General features: G+C 48.2%; 1 long non-coding RNA gene across 4 annotated transcripts; it reads left to right on the top strand.

Annotated features, from left to right (window-relative positions):
• Positions 1-252: 252 nt before the first annotated feature.
• Positions 253-12,565, top strand: LOC117087123. Of its 4 annotated transcripts, XR_004438692.1 has the most exons (9): positions 253-365; positions 547-728; positions 3,365-3,534; positions 4,858-4,918; positions 5,306-5,606; positions 6,593-6,893; positions 11,017-11,266; positions 11,468-11,595; positions 12,163-12,565. It is a non-coding gene; the product is annotated as an uncharacterized LOC117087123 (long non-coding RNA). The 4 variants fall into 4 exon arrangements; XR_004438693.1 differs by lacking the exons at positions 5,306-5,606; positions 6,593-6,893; positions 11,017-11,266 and having other exon boundaries at positions 12,163-12,560; XR_004438691.1 differs by lacking the exons at positions 4,858-4,918; positions 5,306-5,606; positions 6,593-6,893; positions 11,017-11,266 and having other exon boundaries at positions 3,354-3,534; positions 12,163-12,559.
• The last annotated feature ends 1,135 nt before the right edge of the window (positions 12,566-13,700 follow it).

Genomic DNA, 13,700 nt, shown 5'->3' with positions numbered 1-13,700 from the left:
AGGAGAATCGCTTGAACCCAGGAGGCAGAGGCTGCAGTGAGCTGAGATCGCGCCACTGCACTGCAGCCTGGCCACCAGAGCAAGACTCCGTCTCAAAAAAAAAAAAAAAAAAAAAATTGAAAAGCAATTTTGGTGCAGCATTTAAGACACCTAAAGAATAAGGTTATAAAGCATGAGCCCGAGTCAAGCAGGGTTTGAATTCAGGCTCTGTCACTTCCTAACAATGTGTGTGGTTACACAACTTCCTTACTTCCTTGTGTCTCAATACAATAGACATAATAATAACAGCCTTCCTCAGAGGGTTGCTGGAGGAGTAGATGAGGTGCTACATGCAGAGTCCCGAGAACTATGCTGTCGTCCAGGAAGTAAGTTTTGCAGGTTCACCAGAGCCTTGTCGGATCCTTCAATCTGTTCTCCGCTGCATTTTTCTTTTCTTTCTCTTTTACTTTTTTTTTTTTAAACCACCTCCCTCCCTCCCTCCCACAGCATTGTTCATCTGAGTGTTCAGTGTGGATTACACCAAACATTTTCTCTGCTTCTTTTAAGGGTGTGGACAATCAGGCAAGTGACTGCATGTGACAACAGAGAGAGGGCATGGCACACGGTGGCAGATGAGCCCGGGACTGGAGGCAGATCTGGGTTCCAGTTCCGGCTCTACCAGCAGCACCCATGTGTCCTTCTGTTCTCTGGGCTCAATTTCCTGTTGTAAAATTCAGAACTTGGAAGAGGTAAGTGGTTAGTCACTCCTGAGACATCCCAGATAATCACAGCCATCCAAAAGTTGGCTCGGGAGCCTTGAGTAACCAAGACTGGAGGAAGCAACAGTTTAGTAAAGGTTCAGAATCCTGTGATTAGAGCCCAAGAATGAAATACTCTTCTAAGATCTTCTCTCAGACCAAAAAGAGCTAATTAGGAAAGAATGGTGGCATTCTCTTGGGCAAACTGAAGGAGCCCCTGGGCTTCGCCCTCATACCTGCCTCCTCGACCCTCCTCTAGCCCACTTGGACACAATGCAACTTCCACCTTCTACTTTTTTCCAGATACTATGGTAAACCTGCTCTCAGATCCTTCTCCATACCCAGGAAAAAAATCGTTCTTCAACTATACACTTTAATGAATATGCACTTACTATGTACCAGATACTCTTTGGCTGCTAGGGCAGAGTAGGAGGGACGTAGCCCCTGTCCCCGTGGGGTCAACATGCTGGTGGGGGCGTCAGAGGTAATAAAACAAGCAAGTAAGACCACAGTAGAGCAGGCAGAGCTGGCGGAGAGCTGGATCTAACTGGATTGGGGTTTTGCCAAGCGAGTACAGTCCAGCTTGGGGTGCAGAGGGGAGAGTATAGAAAAGGTAGGGACTAGAATAATTAGCCCTGGAATTTAGGCTGGTAAAGGAGGGAGTAGGGATTGGAACGGGGGTGAGGTCAGTAGACTCTAGGGCCCTGAGGGGGTGATGGCTTCAAGGTAGGAGCCGGAAAGAGGTTTGACAGTGGCTTCTCTGGAGGGCTCAAGCTTGACCGTGAACCTGAGTGCTGAGCCCCAGAAGATCACTGGGGAGAGGAGGTCAAAGAACTAGGAGGCCAGGGCACCATTGGCGGGGCTGGTAGGTGGATGGTGAAACCAACATGCAGGGGGCAGGAGGAGCTGGAGAGAGGACATGAGATGGGAGCTAAAATCCGCAGGGAGTGCGGAAAGCAGAGACAGCAGTGAGCGCGCGGAGGCTGGTCCTGAGTCTGGGATGGGGCAATGGAGTTCGAGAAGACATATTTAAGAGTACGATGTAATTTTACATGTGGGAAGAACCTTTTGTTTTCATAATTAGAACTACAGAAAGGGACAGAGCTGTTTATGTCACGAAAAGCAGGCCTGAGCATTAGAAGACTGAGAAACACCTGGCAGGATCTTGTTTCAACAGGGCTCAAAGCCATGGGCGAAAAGGATGGAGTTCGAGTTGTGCAATTGTGAGTGACTCGAAGCTGGGTGGGAAGGCGTCTAGTTTCTTATGCTTAAAGGACCTTCCTGTTGTCTCTGAAATCATACCAAGTAGATCGCCACCATTTCAGCAGAGGCTCGAATTATATTGATAATGACAATTTATCAGTATCATATAACTAATGTAATTGATTGATAGGAGGAATTAAGAACATGGGATCTGGCCGGGCACGGTGGCTCACACCTGTAAGTCCAGCACTTTGGGAGGCCAAGGTGGGTGGATCACTTGAGTTCAAGAGTTCAAGATCGACCTGGGCAACATGGCCAGGCAACATGTAAAAATACAAAAATTAGCTGGGCGTGGTGGTGGATGCACCTGTAATCCCAGCTACTTGGGAGGCTGACATGGGAGAATCGTTTGAACCTGGGAGGCGGAGGGTGCAGTGAACCAACGACTGTACCACTGCACTCCAGCCTGGGTGACAGAGAAAGACCTTGTCAAAAAAAAAAAAAAAATCCCAAACCATGGGATCTGTTTAAACCCTGGCTCTGCTCCCTGCTACTCGTTATCCTCATCTGTGCGCAGGGGTGATACCAGCCCCTACCCCTCTGTTTCTGAGAAGTAGATGAGCACATATGTGCACAGAGACCTGCCTGCAGTGTTGTGAGGACTCGCAAAATGTTGGCTAGATATCCTAATCTTTCTCATGTTTGTTGGCAAACAAAAACAGGCTGAGATGGCCCTGTGCCATTGGTATTTCTGTGTGTGGAATAACAAGACAGTATAAAGCGGAAAAGCAGGTCCTTCCTTGACTAATTGCATTTCAGCAGCCGCTGGGAGGCAGTGTGGAGGGGTGGGGCGAGGAGTGAGACTGTGTGGGGAGTCAGGGGGCCTGGATTTCCTCCTCAGCCAATGAGGCCAAGGCCAAATCAGGATGTCCCTGAGCCCCTGTTTGCCCACCTGTAACGTGGGGATGATGGTTCCTGCCAGGTACCCACAAGGCTGTTGTGAGGACCGAATGAGGAAATGCTCCTTGAAGGTAAATGACAATGCCCCAGAAGAGCAGATGCAGCTCCCCACATGCTGAGCGCCCACCTACTGTGTGCTGGGCACAGGGGCAGAGCCACCCACCCCTCCCCGCAGCAGTGCCCAGAAGGCAGGACCAGCATCCAGAGAGCCAGAGTTGAGACAGAGTTTAAGGGCCTGCCAGGCATACCTCCCTTGCCAGGAATGGAAATAAAGGAAAATCTTGAGTTCTTTCAAGGGAAATTCCAGGCACCTAGCTAGTCCTGAGAGTAAATGAACATGATAAGCAAGAAGGTAATAATAGCTTTTTAAAGAAAAATAGCCAAGGAAGTTAGTCACAAAATACTTAGTTCCCTATTGAAACTTAAGATAACATCTTAATGTACGTTTCTGAGTTGTTTTTCAGAAACCCAGGCCCCCATCAATGGAAAATGCCATCCACTAGCACGGAGACTTCAGTTGGGAGCCGAGGACTGAACTCAGACCACCATTCTTTGTTCAACATTTCTTCCTGAGGGGCCTGGAGGAAGTCACGCCCACAGGCCAGAGCTCAACATTCCTTTCTGCTGACCCCAGGTTTTTAGACAAAGCTTTGCCTCCTTAACCAATCACAAATCAGTGGGTCTTTGAATCCACCTATGACCTGCGGGCCCTGCTTCAAGATGTCCCACCCTTTTAGGTCAAACCGATGCACAGCCTCCATGAATTGATTTATGACTTTGCCTGTAACCTCTGCCTCCCTGCCTTTAAAAACCCTTACCTGTGAGCCACTGAGGAGTTCGGGACTTAAGCATGAGCATGACTCTCATTCCTTGGTGCCCTGCGTAAATACCTCACTTTCTCTTGCTGCAAATCCCAATGTCAGTGCTTGGCTTTGCTGCACCCGGTGGGCAGACCCAAGTTTGGCAACAGAGTCTGTGGGAGAAAGTGCTGTCAGAGGAACATGCTTGAGCAGCCAGATTATAGAAGAAAGAAATGTCATTATGGTTAAGTCTGTGAGCAGATTTGAGGAGAAGGTAATGAGTGGCACCAGCATCTCCCCTTCTAGGGTGTTATCTGACAGATGTGTTATCTGACAAATGTGCTGCTCATGCCTTCTGCACCTGAGGTCAGGGATGCTCACACAGAATGGGTTGTAACTGCGTAAGGTCGGAAGCCCCCACTACATCCACCAAATAGAGGATAAGTTGAATATGCAGATAATAAAGCAGAATAAGGAAAGGCTCTTTATGAACTGATACAGAAAGACTACCAATAAATACTAGGTTAAAAGAAAACACAAAAAAAACCTCAGTGCCAAACAGTACATATACGATGCCATCTTTTTTTTTTTGTCTAAAAAATGGCAAAGAATATCTATGAAATATACTCATCTATATACGAACAGAATATTCTAAAGCTAGTTGCAAGAAACGAGTACCCTTAGTTTTCTCTAGGAAGGAAAACTGGGAAATAGTAGGAGGAGGATTATCACGGTATATCCTTTTGTACCCTCTGATTTTGCGACCATGTAAATGCAATATCTAAGAGAGAGAGAGGAAGCAGGAGGAGGAGAAAGAGGAGGTGGAAGAGGAAGGGAGAGAAATAAACACTGCATGGGCTCTAGAATCAGATGGACTTGTGAATTCCATCTCCACTACTTCCCAGCTGTGTGACCTTGCCCAAGCTACTCAACCTCTCTGGGGCTCACTCTGTGCAGGAAAGGGGCATGACAATTACATAATGCCTCCAACCCTCTTGGACTGTTGGGAGATTGAGACTAATGAGTTTAAAGCTCTTAGCTGGAAATGGTTGCTATAGATGTTTAGTCAGCCCTGGCTTCCCACTCTTCAGACCGGCTTCCAAACTTCCTGGAGGGCACATGCAATTCATCTTTTTGTTTCTCATGCAATGCCCCAGGCACCAGCCCATGGCAGTCCTTATGCCTGCAGGATACCACATCAAAGCAGAGTTGGGGGAGGTGAGTATCTTGAGTCAAATGCGATACCAGCCCCCAGGCTTCCTCCCAGAGCAAAGCCCCCTGCAGACTAACTGCTGGGCTCTCTGGTAATAGGGTCCTGCTCTACTGAACCCCACATCCCTTCATCCTGGGCGGCACCTCCTTCCTCAGATGAAAATAGCAATTCTCAAACACAAGTGTGCATCTGAATTTCTGGTGCAGGGCCAATTCCTGGGCCCACCCCAGGACTTTGTTTTGCCCACTGAATTCTCAAAGATGGAGCTCTTGCCACCTCTCGGGCAGTAGGTCCCATACCCTTTACAATCCACATCTCTCCCCACTTACACACTGGTTCCCAAACATGTCCAAATCTTTCCTCCCTCACTCTCCATGCTTCTGATTTTGCAGGTCTCTCCTTCAAGAATCTTCGCACCATCCCCTACCATGCATTCATGCACATTTTCCCACTTGCCTATACAATGCCTACCTTGATAGAAGCAGCTCAATCATCTCCTCCTCCAGGACGCCCTCCGATGTGGGCTGCCCTCCAATGTGGGCTCCCGTCTGGCTGATTTTGTGTCTGTCACAGCCTCTTCATAGCTGCTTGAATTAGAATTATCCTTGATAACAATGAAAGCTTGGACTAGTGAGTGCATGAATGTGAGTGGTTTATTGACATTGGCCCTCATCTGCCTCACACCCACAAGAGGTAAGTGTTATTGTCCCTTTTCATAGAGAAAGAAGCTGAGTCTGAGGGATGTCAGAGGGTTTGTCCAGGGCATAGCACATAGGGGATGGGTTGGGATTTGTCTGCCTTTACCTGTTTTTTTGTTTGTTTGTTTGGTTTTGTGTGTGTGTGTGTGTCTGTGTGTGTGTGTGTGTGTGTGTGTGTGTGTGTGTGTGTGTTACTGTGCCCACTTTTGAGACTAAACACTCTCTAGAGTGGTAGTCAGTTTATTTTTCTCTCTTTCAGGGCCAGGCAAAGTCTAATCCCTCAGTTAATACTAACTTGAATTCCCGAGATGGGGATGTTCATAAGAAAGTTGTCTGGCAGTGACTGGGGACGCTGAGCAGGGAGGATTGCTTGAGCCTAGGAGTTTGAGACCAGCCAAGGCAACATAGCAAGACCCTGTCTCTACAAAAAATATAGATGGGCATGGTGGCGAGCAGCTGCAGTCCTAGCTATTTGGCAGGCTGGGGCAAGAGGATCACTTGAGTCCAGGAGTTTGAGGCTACAGTGAGCCATGATTGCACCACTGCTCTCCTGCCTGGGTGACAGAGCAAGACCCTGATCAAAAAAAAAAAAAAAGGGAAAAAAAGAAGGAAAGAAAAGGAAGGGAGGGAGGGAGGGAGGGAGGGAGTAGGGGGAAGAGAGAGAGAGAGAGAGAAAGAAAGAAAGAAAAAGAAAGGAAGGAAGAAAGAAAGAGAGAAAGAGAGAAAGGAAGAAAAAAGAGAAAAAGTAAGAGATGCTGGGTAGAGACAATTCCTGAGGAGTCTATGTGGAGGTGGGGGTGGCTTGAAGGGACATGGGTGGGAGAGGAACATCATCACCTGAGAGAAAAGATGGTGCAGGACAATCAGGACAGGACAGACGCCATTCTGACCCTGGGGCACTGATGGAATTAAGGGAGTTTGTTGAAAATAGGGAGGCACAGGGCCAGGGGGAGCAAACACTATCTTTCCTTTTCTTCTAAGCATCTCAGGAAGTTCCTGTGAAAAACCTACATGTCCACACCCCCATGTGCAGCTGCGCCCTGCTATCTATACACAAAGTTATGCATCGCAGAATCGACTGCAAAAGGCTGGAGCCCACTCAGTGACTATCAATAGGGAATGGGTTAAATTGACCACAAGATTTTCATATGACGATGGAACACTCTCCAGCCGAGAAAGGAGGAGGAAGTCCTCACTGCTCTGATATGGAATAGTCACCAAGATATATTTTAAGTAAAACAATGCAGCATGCATAACCAGGGAAATGAAAACTAACACCACAGTGAGTTACAATTTCACACAAAACTGTCTGCAAAATTAAAAAGCTGATAATTGCAGGTGTTGGTGAGGAAGTGGAGCCAGGGGAATGCTCAAACTACTAGCGGGTGTGTGAATGGTTATAACCACTTTTTAAAACTTTGGCATTATCTACTGAAGTTGACAATGTACTTTCCCAGTGACCTTGCAAATGCCCTAGAGAAGTTCTTACCCAACCCCCACCCCCCAACATTCCCCCCAACACACACCAGAAGAAACAATTAAGAACATTTGTACCAGCTCTGTTCCTAGAAGCCCAAAATTGAAAGCAATCCAATGTCCTAAAATAGTCCAGTGAGGCCAAGCACAGTGGCTCATGCCTGTAATCCCAGCAGGCATAAGCCACCCTTTGGGAGGCTGAGGCAGGAGGATTATTGAGGCTGAGAGTTCAAGGCCAACCTGGGCAACACAGTGAGACCTCGTCTCTATAAAAGAAGTTTTACAAATTAGCCAGGTGTGGTGGCTCATGCTTGTAGTCCCAGCTAATTGGGAGGCTGAGGTAGGAGAATCGTTTGAGCCCTGGAGGTTGAGGCTGCAGTGAGCCATGATTGTACCACTGCATTCCAGCCTGGGCAACAGAGTGAGACCCTGTCTCCAAAAATAAATTAGAAAACAATAATAATTATTATTAATAAACAAAATAGTCCAATGAAGATAATCATAGTATCTCCGTGCAATGGAATTCTATACAAGAGTGAAAATGAACTAACTCCAGACATGCATATCAGTACACTGAACTTCAGAACTATAATTATGGGTGAAATAAAAGCAAGCTGTAGAAAACTATTCTGTTCATATTCCAAAAAAGTGAGACGGTATACCATATTAATGTGTTATATATATTTATGTCCATTATATATAATGTTTATTACATTTATCTTATTTAGTATAAAAATATAGTATATTTATTGTAATCTATTATAAACAAGCAGTAGGATTATGAAGAGACAAAAAGGGCAGGATAAGCGTAAAGTTCATGGTAGTATTTAGGGGAAGAGGAGGTGGGGCTGGAGAGAGGTACATGGTTTCAAAAGCCCAGCTTCTTTGTCTAGAACAGGGCGTGGGTACCCATGCTGGCCTATTGTATTGTGAGTGTTTTTAAAATGTATATATATTCTATACTATTTTTGTATCTACTCGATATTTAATTTTAAAATTTTAAATGAGGCCTAGAACAGTATAAAGAGTATGCTACCGCCGGGCGCGGTGGCTCAAGCCTGTAATCCCAGCACTTTGGGAGGCCGAGACGGGCGGATCACAAGGTCAGGAGATCGAGACCATCCTGGCTAACATGGTGAAACCCCGTCTCTACTAAAAGATACAAAAAATTAGCCGGGCGTGGTGGCGGGCGCCTGTAGTCCCAGCTACTCCGGAGGCTGAGGCGGGAGAATGGCGGGAACCCGGGAGGCGGAGCTTGCAGTGAGCTGAGATCCGGCCACTGCACTCCAGCCTGGGCGACAGCCAGACTCCGTCTCAAAAAAAAAAAAAAAAGTATGCTACCATTTGTAGAGAGAAAGGGGACATGCACATCACTCGTGTGCATAAAGTGTCACTGGAAAGTTACACATGCAACTGGTGAAATTGGTTTCCTCTGGGGAGGAGAACTGGGAGGCTGGGGACAAGGAGGGACAATAAATCAATTGAACTTAAAAATCACAAAATTTAAAGAGAAGGAGACAGGGGAAGGAGGAAGAGAAGGGAGGGTGGAGGGGAGAGGCCAAGTCCTGGTCCCGGGAGGGACAGGGAGCAGAAAAAGGAGGACTGGCCGGGCTCTGGCTATCAAAACCTGTGTGTGTGCCACAGGCACGAGTGGAGCCAGAAGCCTGAGGGCCCGCCCAGGAAAGCCTGTGTCCTCCGCACACAACTCAGGCCTAGACCCAGAGGATGCTCTTTCTTGTACCTGAGGATGGGGCCGGCTTCAAACAGTTGCCCAGGTTGACCCTGGCTCTGCAGTCTTTTGTTTCCAGAGCTCTGCTTCCAAACGAGGCTCCCTTGGGTCTCTTTCCCTGGCCCTGCCTTCTTATCTCCAACCTTCACCCCACCTGTGATCCAAGCGATTCCTTTGAAGTTGCTTCAGAGTCTTCTGAGCCTTCATCCTTGATGACTGAAATGTGCATCTGTGGCACCAAGGTCAACCAGCAGCAAGTAGGCCCTTTTCATCTCCTTTTAAACCTTCTCCTCAAGGACTCAGTGTCCTTGCTGTATTGCCTTATCAAAATCTGCTCACACATCCTTTGTTCACACTGGGATACCAGTCACTTAAAGGAAAACAGGCCCACTCTAACCAGGGTCACTGCCATGTCCCCAAGGATCATGCCCTTGAGAGGTAAAGCATGAAGCACTAAGGGTAGAATTTTGGGCATCAGCCAGTAGACAAGGACACAATGGGTGCAATGCGCAGGGGTCCTTTCTAACACCTCAGGACACAGGCTGAGGTCTGTATTCAAAAATGGGTCCCTCAGGCCTGGCACAGTGGCTCACGCCTGTATTCCCAGCACTTTGGGAAGCCAAGGCCAGCAAATCCCTTGAGCCCAGGAGTTCGTGACCAGCCTGGGCAACATGGCAAAACCCCATCTCTACAAAAAGTACCAAAATTAGTCTAATTGGGCATGGTGGTGCACATACCTGTGGTCCCAGTTATTTGGGAGGCTGAGTGGGGAGAATCGCTTGAGCCCCAGGAGGCAGAGGTTGCAGTGAGCTGTGATTGAGCCACTGCACTCCAGCCTGGGCAACCGAGTGAGACCTTATCTCAAGAAAACAAAAACAGAAAATAAAAAAGCAACCCTCGAGCAGAAGTGGGTCCTCAGAGCCCAATGGCAGTGACGGGGAGGATGAGGTGGGAAAGGTTGTGTTGCTCTGAACTAAAAAGGACTGCCCAGTGTGACCCTATTTCCCAAACAGCCCATGCAGGGATCTGGGTGGCACCATAGTACGGAAGTGGGTGCTACGAGAAGCCCGGGCTGCACAGCCAGGTGCATTCATGCCCTGGCGTCCAGGACAGGATCAGCAGCAAATCCACTCCAGGGAGCTCTCCCCTGTCACTATCCTCTCAATCAAGATTCCCCAGTTGAAAAGCACCTTGGCAGTTCCTAACTGTCCCTCTAAAGCCAGAAAGTACTGTAAAGGAAAACAGAGGCCTTGCTGCACAGTGGAGCTTAATGGAAGTCACTCAACAAGCGGATCTGGAGCAAACGCCACAGGCCGGCAGTACTGTGTGTTGGCACAGATGTGGAGCAACTACACTCTGATATGGCTTGGATATGTGTCCCCACCTAAATCTCACGTTGAATTTTAATTCCCAGTGTTGGAGGAAGGGCCGGGTGGGAGGTGATTGGATCATGACTCAGATCTGGTTTTTTTTTTTTTTTTGAGACAGAGTCTTGCTCTGTCACCCAGGCTGGGGTACAGGGGCGTGATCTCGGCTCACTGCAAGCTCCACCTCCTGAGTTCACGCCATTCCCCTGCCTCAGCCTCTGGAGTAGCTGGGACTACAGGCGCTCGCCACAGCACCTGACTAATTTTTTGTATTTTTAGTAGAGATAGGGTTTCAACATATTAGCCAGGATGGTCTCGGTCTCCTGACCTCATGATCCGCCGCCTCGGCCTCCCAAAGTGCTGGGATTACAGGCGTGAGCCACTGCGCCCGGCCAGATCTGGTTGTTTTAAAGTGTGTAGCACCTCCCACTTTGCTCCCTTCCTCCTGCTCTGGCCACGTAAGATGTGCCTGCTTCGCCTTCCCCTTCGGCTATAAGTCTACGTTTCCTGAGGCCTCCCCAGCCATGCTTCCTATATAGTCTGCAGAACCATGAGCCAATTAAACCTCTTTTTTTCTTTATATAAATTACCAAGTCTCAGGTATGTATTTATAGCTGGGAGAGATCAGACTAATACAGGTGGGGAGCTGTGCAAGATCAGATGAATACAGGCGGGAATGTAAACTGAACACCAAATGGGAAACTGGCAGAATCCACTAAAGCTAAACATATATCTGCCCCATGACCTAGTATTTCCATTCCTGGGACATACAAGCACTTATGTCCATCAAATGACATGTACAAGAATGTTCACAGCAGTGTTATTTATAACAGCCCTAAACCAGAAATAACCCAGTGCCCATCAGTAGGAGAATGGATACACAAACTGCCGTGTGTTTGGATGATGGACTATTACTCAGCAACAACAAAAAGCAAACTATAGCTACATGCAAAACAGGGTGGAGCTCAGAGCTACAATGTTAAATGAAAGAAGCCAGACACAAAAGAGCACAAGCTGTGTGATTCCATTAATCTGAAGTTCAAGAACAAGCAACACTAACCCACGGCAATGCAAGTCTGGATGGTAGTTACACTTGCAGAGGGGGTCCTGACTGGGCGGGGCCATGAGGAACCTTCTGGGGCACTGGAAACATTCTGTATTTTGGTCTGGGTCCCAGTTTCATGGGTGGGTACACATACAAACACTCATAGAGATTAAACTTAAGATTTGTGTGCCAGAGTTACTGTATGTAAAACTATGTCTAAAACATGCAAATACTCAAAGTTCCAGCTCTGTTCCTCCTGCTCCCGACCTGACTACTCCAGTAACTGGTCCTGCCCTCGGAAGCATGTTGTCTCTGCTGTGGAGTGATCTTCGTTCCTGAATGCTGATGGCTGTACCCGAAAGCAGAGGTGGGAACTTCTCAATCAAGAGGAGAATTATATGGCCATACGGTAGCTTCCTCACTCATTAGGTGTTTGTACATGGGGCAGAATTTGGTCTAGGACTGAATTCCATGGAAATTGACCCAAGAGAGCAAAGTTGTCAGGATGAAGATACGTAGCTCCCATCTAATTTCAAATGCTATGGAGACTAGCGATATTTTAACAAAACAGAAAAACAAACAGGCAATGCTTGGTTTAGGCCAGTCCACAATCCACAGCAAGCGAGAAAAAGCCCGACTTAGGCTGAGGAGGCGTGGGGAGGACTTGCATTCCAGTTGTACCATGAACTTCCACAGTGATGTCAGAGAGCTAACAGACTTCTCAACTACCCAGTACAAGAAACTAAAATACATGCTCTACCTAGAAAAAACAAGAGACCATAAGGAATTACATTAAAATGGTAATTTCTGCGTGGTCAGAATAAGGATAGTTCTTAATGTCTCCTTTGCACTTAAAAATTTTCCCACATTACATACAAAAATCCCCACAAATTTTATAATCTTTCATGACTAGCTTAGATAAAATCTCTTTCAGGTGTCACCCGGGACTGTGAAGCTGGAGGGAAGGGGTCTACCCCTGGGTCCTTACCTGACACTCCCTGCCCATGAGGAACCATCAAAGTCGCATCCCCAGTATGGCTTCTGCATCCCCCAAAGGGACGAATACTAGGCAGAAAGGAAGAGGAAGGGATTGAGACACGGCTTCAGGAGTTCAACTGAATCCACCCTCTTCCAACCAGCCTTACGGGTGTCAAGCAAAGGACGCAAAATGTTCTCGGAAACAGCACCACAGCCCTTCTGAAATTTGGGGGACAACTAGCTTTTTTGACGCTATGTAGCCTGTGATGGGGGTAGAGCTCAGTAATAGAGTGTTTGCGTGTAGCCGGTGAGTTCTGGCCTTATTATTAAAGTTGAAGAGAATACGTATGTATACGTACACACACACACACACACACACACACACACACGTTTTTTCTTTCTATCCCCGATTACCTTCTGCCACCCTTGAAGGGAAAGGGCAGACAGAAGGTCACCCCAGGTGCCAGTGAAATGGGAAAAGTTCCCTTATCCCCCTCGCTGGGCATGCGATGGGGTTGTGGCTCACTTCTCTGGTGCCCCATAGCTCAAACCCCTAGCGGGAGCATGCAGACAGGCAGGTCATGGGGAGCGTGGGCTCCGACCCCACTGCTGCGTCTAAGGTTTGAGTGTTTACAGCTCCGGAAGCCCCAGTGGGTGTGTGTTACAGTGTGCTCTTCCAGTTTAGCCACCCGCAGACAGCTTGTGTTAATCAGCTCAATTAGACCCTCTGCCTTATCACAAGGACAGAGGGCTTTCTGTATCCTGGGTTCTTGCCTTGGTGTACCAGAAAAATAGGATCACCTGTGGGCTTGCTTGGATGATGGGTGCAAGGTTTTACTGAGTGGAGGTAGCTCTAATGAGGTGAATGGGGAGGCCAGAGGGAGGATGGAGTTGGAAGGTGGTCTTCCCCTGGAACTGGGCTGCCCGGCAGCTGGACCCCGACCGCCCCCCCACCCCCTCAGCCAAATTCCACGTCTTCGTGCCGTAGATATCCTGTCGGCATCTGCTGGTGCCTTTCGGTGTGTTCTTCCGCTCCCGTGACCTCCAGCTGCCTGTGTGTGTGTGCCCGATAGGGTCTCATGGTTTTTATAGGCCCAGGGTCGGGGGCGTGGCGGGTCAGAGTGGTCTTGGAAAATGCAACATTTGGGCTCAAAAACAAGAGTGCCTGTCCTCACCTAGGTCCGTGGGCCAGGCCTGAATGTCGCGCCCTCACCAGGGGCCCGGCCCTTCTCTCCCTAGCACTTCCCTGCCGCTCTCCCCTATCACCAGGGCGGAGCCAACACTCCCCTCCAGCTCTAGCCCAGCACGTAACTCCCTGGCACTTCTTCCTCACCACAGAGTAAGAAACTTCTGACCCACCTTTTGGAGAAACCACTTCCCTCCTCCAAAGACCTCCTTCCCTCATCCCAGCTTCAGTAGAGGCCAGATGGCTGCAGCCAGCAGGACCAGAGACCTGCACACTTACTGCCCTACTGCAGACACTGTGGGAGGCCT

Source organism: Trachypithecus francoisi, unplaced genomic scaffold (assembly GCF_009764315.1).
Source record: "Trachypithecus francoisi isolate TF-2019V2 unplaced genomic scaffold, Tfra_2.0 Lachesis_group10, whole genome shotgun sequence".
NCBI lineage: Eukaryota > Metazoa > Chordata > Mammalia > Primates > Cercopithecidae > Trachypithecus > Trachypithecus francoisi.
This window is presented reverse-complemented; position numbering and strand designations above follow the sequence as displayed.